This window comes from Oncorhynchus gorbuscha, linkage group LG09 (assembly GCF_021184085.1).
Source record: "Oncorhynchus gorbuscha isolate QuinsamMale2020 ecotype Even-year linkage group LG09, OgorEven_v1.0, whole genome shotgun sequence".
NCBI lineage: Eukaryota > Metazoa > Chordata > Actinopteri > Salmoniformes > Salmonidae > Oncorhynchus > Oncorhynchus gorbuscha.
Genome location: NC_060181.1, coordinates 64,005,592 through 64,017,948, shown reverse-complemented (window position 1 = coordinate 64,017,948; position 12,357 = coordinate 64,005,592).

The following is a 12,357-nucleotide window of genomic DNA, read 5'->3' as shown; positions in this document are numbered from 1 at the left end:
AAATGTGACCTCTAACCAATGTTGTACTTAATGCTAAGCCACACACTTACTCAACGGAGGCCTACTTCTCCCTAGCTCTTGTGCAAACTGTAGGTAATCACTTGGTTTAAGCACTAGTAAATCACATTATACCCTGTCCTCTTAATTCACATTAATGTTGCGCCTTGGCACATGTTAAAAGCATATCCTTTTTCATTCACACTAAGACAAATTAGGCATAGTGAAATACAGCTGTCCTTTCTTATCTTACTGCCAGCCTATAAACTAGACTTTATCCTGACGCATACAATTACTATTTCAAAGATTGTTTGTGCACCATTCCTGCATGATTAATACCTCCATACTACTGGGCGGGATGTTCATAACATAAACCCTCTTTAATTTTGAATCATTATCAGAGGACAAGTCATTCGAGGGAGGGAGCTGCAGTAGGCGCCCTTCAGCTAGTTCACTTGCTATTGCTGTTTAAAAATGGCATACATTTGAATACATTAAATGTGTTTTTTATTTACATACATTTTGATGTTGGATTTTCTTTTTTTCAATATTTCAATGAAATCACATTAAAACCACAGAATACTTAGTCCGTTTTGGATTATGATAGGTTAGAGAAGTATTGCTGTGATAAAGATTGTGTGCCAGTTATTATCTGGCACTGGTTTTAATGTGCGTTGTCAATGCAAAACTTTCTGTCACCATTGGAAGTTGAGAGCGTGTGTGGGTGCACCTGCCTGCCATGCTTGATGGCAGAGAGAATAGAGGTGACATCAGATTGCAGTGTGATCTGGGCAGCTGTGACACGCCTCCCTGTTCCTCTAATCTCATATCCTCCCTGACGTTACCAAGTGCTGCTGTGTATGTATACAGTCGTGGCCAAAAGTTTTGAGAATGACACAAATATTAATTTTCACCAATTCTGCTGTCTCAGTGTCTTTAGATATTTTTGTCTGATGTTACTATGGAATACTGAAGTATAATTACAAGCATTTCATAAGTGTCAAAGGCTTTTATTGACAATTACATGAAGTTGATGCAAAGAGTCAATATTTATAATATAATAATAATATATGCCATTTAGCAGACGCTTTTATCCAAAGCGACTTACAGTCATGTGTGCATACATTCTACGTATGGGTGCAGTGCTGACCCTCCCTGGCATGCTGTCAATTAACTTCTGGGCCACACACTGATGGCATCCCATTCTTGCCTAATCAATGCTTGGAGTATGTCAGCATTTGTGGGGTTTTGATTGTCCACCCTCCTCTTGAGAATTGACCACAAGTTCTCAATGGGATTAAGGTCTGGGGAATTTCCTGGTCATGGACCCAAAATATCGATGTTTTGTTCCCCGAGCCACTTGGTTATCACGTTTGCCTTATGGAAAGGTGCTCCATCATGGTGTAAAATGCTGTAAAAAGTCACCAAACTGTTCCTGGATGGTTGGGAGAAGTTGCTCTCAGAGGATGTGTTGGTACCATTCTTTATTCATGGCTGTGTTCTTAGGCAAAATTGTGAGTGAGCCCACTCCCTTGGCTGAGAAGCAACTCCACCCATGAATGGTGTCAGGATGCTTTGATGTTGGCATGACACAGGACTGATGGTGCGCTCATCTTGTCTTCTCCGGACAAGCTTTTATCCGGATGCCCCAAACAATCGGAAAGGGGACTCATCAGAGAAAATGACTTTACCCCAGTCCTCAGCAGTCTAATCCCTGTACCTTTTGCAGAATATCAGTTTGTCCCTGATGTTTTTCCTGGAGAGAAGTGGCATATTTGCTGCCCTTCTTGACACCAGGTCATCCTCCAAAAGTCTTCGCCTCACTAAGTGTGCAGATGCACTCACACCTGCCTGCTGCCATTCCTGAGCAAGCTCTGTACTGGTGGTGCCCCGATCCCGCAGCTGAATCAACTTTAGGAGACGGTCCTGGCGCTTGCTGGACTTTCTTAGGCATCCTGAAGCCTTCTCCACAACAATTGAACCACTCTCCTTGAAGTTCTTGATGATCTGATAAATGGTTGATTTAGGTGCAATCTCACTGGCAGCAATATCCTAGCCTGTGATGCCCTTTTTGTGCAAAAAAATTAATAAGGCATATGTTTCCTTGCAGGTAACCATGGTTGACTGAGGAAAAACAATGATTCCAACCTCCACCCTGCTTTTGAAGCTTCCCGTCTGTTATTCGAACTCAATCAGCATGACGGAGTGATCTCCAACCTTGTGGAACAACGAGAGAATCACTGACATGATGTCAGCTGGTCCTTTTGTGGCCAGGCTGAAATAGAGTGGAAATGTTTTGGGGGGATTTAGTTCATTGGCATGGCAAAGAGGGACTTTGCAATTAATTGCAATTCATTTTATCACTCTATATGACATTCTGGAGTATATGCAAATTGCCATCATACAAACTGAGGAAGCAGACTTTGTGAAAATTCTCAAAACTTTTGGACACGACTGTACAGTGTGTGTTAATGTTTTAAAGGTGTAGTATTTGACTTAGCCTGCATTCTAACGAAGGCAATGGCTGATGCTAGTTAGTTGCTCTACAGGGATTATGAGGGCCTCATGCTTTAATGACATACAATGACGTACAGTACCAATGGCTACACTGTACTTGCCTAACTGGTAGGCACTTATTGCAAGGCCAGTTCAATGTAGCCTACTTCCTGTAATATTTTGCAAATCAAGTTTCTTCCATGTATATTTTGGCATCCCCTCCCCCATAACCTCATATCCCCCGTATCTCACTGAGAAACAGGAAACCCAGAATAATCCGATAGTGTAGCATACTTCATTAACCCTGCTAGAACAGGAAGTCTCAATGCCCTTAGGAGGCCATTACTTATAAAACCATTCAGCATCTTTACTGCAACAATACCCATTTCAGAGAGAAGAGTCTGTGTAAGTGCAGGATTCATGACTAGGACTTAGCTGGGTTTTAATTGATCATGTTTTTTAACCCCTACCCTTTCAGATATACAAAAAATCTGGTTAAAAGAAGCAGGCATGGTAAATGAGTTAGATTTTGGTCTGTGTATGAAATGGATACAAGTAAATCCTTGTCATCCACCAGCACTCCCGAAACCAAGGATACTGATAGAAGTTACTGAAACCAGGTTTGAAATGAACTTATTTGGCCTACCAGGAATAAAAGGCTGGACCTGTAATTTGACATTCTAATTTGATTCCCTTGGCAGAAACACAGGATGGAATCCTTATCTGGAGTTTCATAAACACAAACACTGCAGCCATTTCGAGAGCCCCATTTCCTACCACCTCCTCTCTCTTCATATGTTATGCAACCCACAGTAAACAGAACTCCAGCAGAGATGCACATCACACATAGACGTACAGCCTGTGGTGAGTTATTCTGTTTGCTAGGGGAACCTATGAGACTTATTCTCCAGGCAAGCATTGCTTCAGGGGATGTTGCAGAGGAATAGCATTTAAAATGAAAGCTTGTGGTACAAGCTGTTCCTCCGAGTTCTTGCTGCCTTTATATAACAATTGAGTGTTCTTCAACAACCGTGCTCTATATATATATATATATATATATATATATATATATATATATATATATATATATATATATATATATATGGTCTCTGTGTTGTCCAAGGACTGTCAAGGCACTGTTGCATACAAAAAACTCATCACAAAACTTAGTGTGTGCATGCACGCGCACACACATTTGCACACATGCTTGTGTGTGTGTGTGTGTGTGTGTGTGTGTGTGTGTGTGTGTGTGTGTGTGTGTGTGTGTGTGTGTGTGTGTGTGTGTGTGTGTGTGTGTGTGTGTGTGTGTGTGTGTGTGTGTGTGTGTGTGTGTGTGTGTGTGTGTGTGTGTGTGTGTGTGTGTGTGTGTGTGTGTGCACTAGTTGGTGGATGAGGACTGTCAAGTATTCCAAAGAAAGGAAAAAAACATGATCATTTTTGCCTATAACGCTAATGCCAAGAAGGTGATCGTATTCAGATCAATCTTTACCATGGAAGCCATCCTGTTTAACTTTGAGGAGTGATGTTAACCTAACGGCCGCTCCCATCCGGCTCTCTTGATTTAGCCGTTCGCCCGAAACTGAAATATAAAGCTGAGGGCTCCTGCCAAGTGGGGCAGTGGCCATGGACTGGCAGCTTGGCACAGAGACGACAAGGCAGTGCCATGGCGATAAATTCCTCACACTAGGCATTCACCTGCTGGTGGACATGCTTATCCCATACTCCTCCAGTACTGCATGGCTTTCATCATCATGTTGATTTCTATTGGAATTAGAACATCTGTACGGGATCGGAATTCGTTATGGTGTTCTACCTGCTGTAGAAGTTCTCCCGAAGTAGTAAAGGCCTTGGTTAGTCAATAGAGCTCTGATAATGAATAGTCACAAAACATATCCGTTTATTGTTGTGTTCTGCAAAAATACTATAGTAATTAACATAGTCAGGTTCATAATTATTGGCAACCTTGATAAAGATGAGCAAAAAAGGCTGTATAAAATAATAAAAATACTGAGCTATATTGTATGCTTAAAAAAATAGCAAAATGATATGATACTAACACAATTGCTCAGAGAAAGATATTTTTATTTGACTGAAGTTTCAAATTAACTTTAGTGACGTTCCTGATTTGTGTTAACTTCAATCCGACCTCCCACAGCGTTTAGACAACAGTGAGTAGTGGGTAGAGTGGTTGTGACAGTATGACATAGACTAAACAAAGGCATGTGTGAAAGGTCATGCAGTGTTGTCGCCCCACACCTCACGATACTGTCTGTGTTTTCAGCAGCCTGTGTGCTTATCTTTGCCATTGGTCATCAAACTTTCTGACGGGCGACTACACACGCTGGGGGAGGAAGTTGATGTTTGTTCGGGCGCTGTGACACCAGCTAGACCCAACACTGCTAAATCCTTGCGATGTAAAGAAAATCATTCCGCCCACTTTCGCCCCCATTGAACCCATCTGTCACGGGCCTTTGTTCTTTGCTAGAGCTAATGCCACTGCCGCCTGACATTTCACAAGAGCAGGTTGTTTACTTTTGCCATGATTCTCCTAATAACTAAGAGTAGACTTAAGCTCTATTTCAAGTAACAAACAAGTTAAGTTGTCTGTGTCGAAGAAATACTGTATAGGCTGCAGGGACCTAGCCTACATCCTTTAAAATAATTTGATAATAACAAGGGAGGATGGAAACAAAAGCTTTGTTAGGATTTAGAGGGCAGTAGGGAATTCCTAGGGGGAAAATCAACAGTCAATCGCATACAAATTACTTTTGTGTTAAATAAGTAGAGTAAGTAAAAAATATTTCCTTGTTTATCTTCAGCTTCTCTGTTTCTACCACCCCAGTTCCTTAATCAAGTTCAGTGTGTATGAAAATACATCCCCACTGTCAAAACAGTGAGGAGATTTTAATTAAATTCCAAGTAATACGTGTAGCTAAAGTAAACTTCAACAAAGCAGAACACTGTTTTGTAATGTTTGAAAGGGTAAGAAATTCTCTCCCTCTCGAATCTTGCCCTTTCTTTTAATTCAATTTCCTCTCTTGACTGGGAGATGAGCTCCCTGCTGTGTGTATTTCCATCGAGGTGCAGTTGCTGTGCCAGCCTGAGCTGTGTGTGTGTGTGTGTGTGTGTGTGTGTGTGTGTGTGTGTGTGTGTGTGTGTGTGTGTGTGTGTGTGTGTGTGTGTGTGTGTGTGTGTGTGTGTGTGTGTGTGTGTGTGTGTGTGTGTGTGTGTGTGTGTGTGTGTGTGTGTGTGTGTGTGTGTGTGTGTGTGTGTGTGTGTGTGTGTGTGTGTGTGTGTGTGTGTGTGTGGGTGGGTGCAGCTAATGGCCTCTCTCCAGTAATTAAAAAGCCACTTTATTTCATCAAGCAGTTTGTTATTTGCGAGAACTCTCCAATGTGTACCTCTGTGCTTGACTTTGGAGGTCAGAGGGAAAGCAACAGTGGGTCCAGAAAAGTTCAAAACAGAGTACCATCCAATATACTTACCACCCAAGAGTTTTGAACTTATTTGTTTATAGTGATGCCTAAAACAGCATAGTTTCCACCTCTTCCTCTACAGTAATCATGTACAATCACCCTGTAAGGCTTCAACCCTGAGCTTTGTAACTTGGGAAGGCCAGCATGGTTCACTTATGGGCTTTAAGCTTCTGGATGTCATAAGGTGAATGCACCAATTTGTAAGTCGCTCTGGATAAGAGCGTCTGCTAAATGACTTAAATGTAATGTATTAGATTAAGGGTAGGAGCCCTGTCCCCCTTCCCATGCGTTTGAGGGGCAAGTATATGCTAAAGGGGGTGGTAGAAGGGCAGACAGGGTTTTCTCCATCCCCTAATGTCGTTAGGTAACGATCTGACAGTGGATCTGCTCAGTGAGGGTTACTCTGTCTGCCTGGCACCTATGCAAGTTTCATGAGAAGGTGACCAGCTAGCTCATTAGCTGGGTATTTCAATGTCAGAGGGGTTAATTGCTTGATCAAATGACATGACAGCACAGGATCAGAAGAAGTACATATATAGAGCAGTTATAGGTTGATGACGACGCTAGCTATATCTACCTTTTTTGCATGATTTTCTTTAGATTATATTGGTAGGTTATACACTGAGTATACAAAGTATTAGGAACACCTTCCTAATATTGAGTTGCACACCCTTTTGACCTCAGAACTGCCTCAATTCGTCGGGGAATGGACTCTACAAGGTGTCGAAAGCATTCCACAGGGATGCTGGCCCATGTTAACTCACAGTTGTCAAGTTAGCTGGATATGCTTTGGGTGATGGACCATTCTTGATAGACAGGGGAAATGTTTCCCGTGAAACCCACCAGCCTTGCAGCTCTTGACACACTCAAATCTGGTGCACCTGGCACCTGCTTCCACACCCCGTTCAAAGGCACGTCAATCTTTTGTCTTGCCCTTTCACCCTCTGAATGGCAAACATGCACAATCCATGTCTCAGTTGTCTCAAGGCGGATAAATCCTTATTTAACTTGTCTCCTCCCCTTCATCTAAACTGATTTGAAGTGTATTTAACAAGTGACATCAATAAGGCATCATAGCTTTCTCCTGGATTCACCTGGTCAAAGCAGGTGTTCCTAATGTTTCGTACACTGTGTATTACCCTTGGCAATGAGTAGAGGTGTACACTGTGTGTGATTCAGGTTCACATCCCCTTCCACAGTTCTTCACACCCATGAATATGGAGCTGTCCACAAGGCGAGTGCTCGAGGGGAGGTCGTTTTATCCCTAAATCTATTATTAGAGGTGGACTTTGGACAACTTCTCTCCAGGAGCATCACCCTCCTGGCGCCTGTTTGGAAGCACTCCTGGGCAAACAGCAGATTCATTCAGATTTACACTGAGCTTTGGCAGGGGAGAGGTTTTCAATAAAACCACTAGGATATCTTGCCACTGTCCTTGCTAATGTCTCATATCAGATTAACCTAAAAGATAGATGGTAGCATCTCTCCTTACAGTTGAACTTGTGGTGACTGACTGAGTGACTTCATGCAGTGACAACCCTTATCCCCTTATGTCCTCATGTGAACCCAGATACCAGATCTGCCTGGTGGGAGCTCCTGCACACTGGAAAGTCATTCTGGCAAGCTGCTCTAATGTCACTCTCAAGCGTAGCCAGCATCGGCGTCTCTCATCTTCCACCATCGATCACCAGCCACTTTAGTGCTGCTAAAATAGTAATTTCTCAGAGCCCTGCTTAACCTGTACCACGGCAAACACTGAGGCCTATCCTTTTAACGGCCATTTTGTCAACGTTATGATGGCGGCTCCAATAAGATGGAAATAATGCACTGCATATCAAAGAGCTCCATCTGGAAGGAACACACTTGCCAATGAGAGCTGATAGAACATGTTCTGTTTATACTGTGGTTAGAACATGTACAGAAGCCCAATTAGCCCGAAGCAGTGTTGAAGTGAGCTGTGTAACTTTGACTAAATACACAAAACTACTGGTAACTAACATGCAAAGTAGGTTGTGATTGCTTATCTGCCTCTAGTGTGTGCTATGGAAAAAGAACATGTAACGGTCATCGTATGAAGGAGAAGAGGAGGACCAAGGTGCAGCGTGGTATGTGTTCATATTTATTCAAATGAACACGGAAATAACAAAAATAACAAAAATAAAAGCGAAACAACCTAAAACAGTTCTGGCTGGTGCAGACACACAACAGAAAACAATCACCCACGAAACACGATAGAAAACAGGCTACCTAAATATGGTTCTCAATCAGGGACAACAATTGACAGCTGCCTCTGATTGAGAACCATACCAGGCCAAACACAGAAATAGCAAATCATAGAAAAACTAACATAGACATCCCACCCAACTCACACACTGACCATACTAAAACAAAGACATAACAAAAAAACTAAGGTCAGAACGTGACAGAACACTTGCATTGTAAATACATATTAGAGAATTCTGTTGTTAGAGGTGTGTAAAAGGTGCCAACCTAGATGTAAGGGTGAGAAAAGGTCAGAACAGAGGTCAGTTAAGGTGTTCTATTTAAGGGAAAATCTCTCAATACCGAAGTTGGAAGGAACTACTGTAGCATACAGTGTATTTCATCATCATCCCTCATTAAGAGTAGCACCACTATTACTGCATGTGTTGCATGAAATAAAGTCCTCATACACTAGCCTCTAGTTTAACTGTTAAACAACAGTATGGATCGCTCACTGACAGCTCTTTCATTTCCCAATTGAACAACCACACTCCCACACTGCTACCATTTTTATGATGGCCCTCTCTTTTTACGAGTGGCTGATATCACATTCTCCATCTTCGTTATGTGATCAAAAGGACCCATCTTGAGTACAGTGGCGTCTGCAAATAGTTACGTGGTTAGATCACGATCAGAAATGCAAATGAAATGTGATGCCCTGTGCCAAAGAGCCTATCACCACACAGGGGCCAGGGAATATGAGGAGCACGTCTGAAAACATACTATACAGGGTAACGGTCACAGTTTAGTCTGTGAAAAGAAGCTCCCAAATGGAATCATTACTGCTAATCTATTTCCTGGTTTATGCTATACATAGTTTAGAGCTGGAAGGATGTTGAAACAATAAGAAGTAAACCGTTGATGCAGAGACAAAGCATTCATTCTGTTCATTCTTGCTTCCTTTTCCTGAAGGATTCATTGGGAGGTACATTTTCATGGGGAGCTGGCCCTGTGCTGGAGTTACTCATATTAGGGGTCAATTTCTCACCAGTTGAAACCAGTTATAATGATACAGAGCAACAGGAACCAGATAGTATTTGTGCACTGTTTGTGTGCAATAATTTAGCCATCGCCGCTGAGGACAGTTTGTGGATTGTTTCAAAATGGGAAGTGTTTCCCGAAAGCACTTGAAAACAATTCTCATCTTTCGCTTTCAGCTCTTCTCCTCCCGGTTCTATAACCAGTGTTTATCCCTGGCCATAGCCCGCTTAAACATGAATAGCCTGCTTAATGTATTTGAATATCCTCCCATTCAAAATGATTCAAATGAGCCTAACTTTAATATCTCTAATGTTGTTTTGAAACTGAGAGGGCACCGCGGTGACAGCTGCCATGGTGCTGTGGGGCTGGTCTGATGGACAGGTCGCTTTGTGCCATATCCCTGGGAATCCTTTTCATTCTCCAGGACCAAAAGGCCCCTTCCTCACACAAAGCCAAGGCCCCAGCGCTGGACTAAATCCTTTCAATGGGACCGACTAGCCGCAGTGTAGTGAGCATTAGCATGTTTGTCACACTCATTCAGAGGGCTCTCACAGAGCCTTTGTTTCAGAGCGTCGGGCAGTGGAAACAGAGTAAACAGCAGTGGCAGGACAGCCATTCCATCTGCTAATGACCATTGACTTCCATAGTAGAGTCCTTGGCATGTAAAAATGATGGTAGTGAAAACTGCAAGGAAAGCTTTAGTCTCAGGTCTCCTCCTACATTGGATGTCATAAGGTGAATGCACCAATTTGTAAGTCGCTCTGGATAAGAGCGTCTGCTAAATGACTTAAATGTAAATGTAAATGTACATAAGGGCATAAGGGCAATCACTGGATTAATATCACCCCTAGAGTCTAATGGCCCGGGGTAACATATGAAATTGTTTTAAAGATGGGCATACCAAGGATCAGTTAGTGTTTTGATACAAAACAAATTTGAAGACCCCTGTAGGTGTGTATATATAAAATACAGATATTTTATGAAACATTTGACTTGGCCTTATTGCTATTAGCCCATAGAAATGAATCTGTTATTCAGTCAACAAAAATCGATTTAAAAGGAAGTATGTTTTTAAGGGTCTGTCCTATATCTGAGAGATATACAATACACCTGACATCAGAGTGTATTGGGTTTCACATTTTCCATCCATTTTTACCTTACCGTAGGCACTCAATAACAGTTTGATAGTGTCCGTTCATATTCCTATTAGTGCCTCCTTTTAACTGGCTGTGTGTCACTTGAGATGCATGCACTTTGATGAGGTGAAGTCTACAGACACATTTAAGCACAAAAGGTGAGAAAACTGGAGAATTAAATAATAAGGAGGTATACAGTTGAGATGGAGACAGAAAAAGCCAGTAATGAAAAGGCAGAACGAGAGTTGAGATGGTGTTCTCTTAATAGAAGGATGACCTGACATGAAAGCAATTGCGTTAACTGAAAGTCAAGGTCAATTAACTTATGGGACTCATTGTCCTTCAAGTTCCATCACAATGTTCTGTGTTCCACATTCCATGATGGCTGGGAGGGGACGGGAGAGAGTGAGAGACACACACACACACATACTGATTGCTGATATTGTGCTCTGCAAAGGGCATCCATCTAGAAGGTATTCATGTACTCGTTGATTCTGAGCAGCTCATTAAATTAAGCAGATGAGGTGGAGTTTGGAGAGGCCTGATCAAACATGTTTAGGAAACGCATCATAAGTCTTTATGACCCCATTTAACAGAGACGAAAATGACCTTTTACATGATTTTACAGCACAAACAAGTGTACCAACAAGGCCAGGAACATCTGTCACTTACGCCTGAATCCCTAACCTACAATACAAGCCTATAGTTTGACATTTCAAGTACACCTGAGTGTGCAAAAAATAGACATAACCAATGATGAGAATAACATCCTCACAGAGATCAGCACTGCTATGGGGAAGAAAATAGCATCGGACTTAGGGATGGGCGCGGTTAATCGAATATCCGAACAGACGTTACTTTTCGAACACTTATGAGATTATTCATTTTATTTTTGACAATTTCTTTGGGGGGGGCGATTTTAACAATAAAAAACACTTTGTCTAAATTAAATTGTCAACGTTATATTATTATACACAAGGTTATACCATGACATTTGACATGCTTCATTTAAAGGGGCAGATCAGTCAAAAACATTATTTCCCTTTGTTTTTATATACACTGGGTATACTAAACATTAAGAACACCTGCTCTTTCCATGACAGTTGACAGCTGTGATCCCGTATTGCTGTCACCCATTGAATCCATTTCAAATCAGCGTAGATGAAGGGGAGGAGACAGGTTAAAGAAGGAGTTTTAAGCCTTGAGACAATTGAGATATGGATTGTGCATGTGTGCCATTCAGAGGGTGAAGGGGCAAGACAAAAGATTTAAGTGCCTTTGAGCGGGGTATGGTCTCCACCCAAAGGACATCCAGCCAACTTCATACTGTCACGCCTTGGTCTTAGTATTTTGTGTTTTCTTTCTTTATTTGGTCAGGCCAGGGTGTGACATGGGTTATTGTGGTGTGTTTTTTGTCTTGGGGTTTTGTGGGGTGTCTAATTAGTCTATGGCTGCCTGAGGCGGTTCTCAATCAGAGTCAGGTGATTTTCGTTGTCTCTGATTGGGAGCCATATTTAGGCAGCCATATTCTGTGAGTGTTTTCGTGGGTGATTGTTCCGGTCTTTGTCACGCCTTGGTCTTAGTATTTTGTGTTTTCTTTAATTATTTGGTCAGGCCAGGGTGTGACATGGGTTTATGTTGTTATATTTCGTATTGGGGTTTTTGTATTATTGGGATTGCGGCTGAGTAGGGGTGTTGTATGGGCTTGGCTGCCTGAGGCGGTTCTCAATCAGAGTCAGGTGATTCTCGTTGTCTCTGATTTGGAACCGTATTTAGGTAGCCTGGTTTCGCTTTGTATTTCGTGGGTGATTGTTCCTGTCTCTGTGTAGTGTTCACCAGATAGGCTGTAATAGGTTTCTCGTTCCGTTTGTTGTTTTTGTATTTCTGAGTTATTTCATGTATCGTTCCGTTTTCCTTCATTAAAGATCATGAGTAACAACCACGCTGCATTTCGGTCCGACTCTCTTTCGACAAACGAAGAACGCCGTTACAGTCTTAGTGTTTGCACC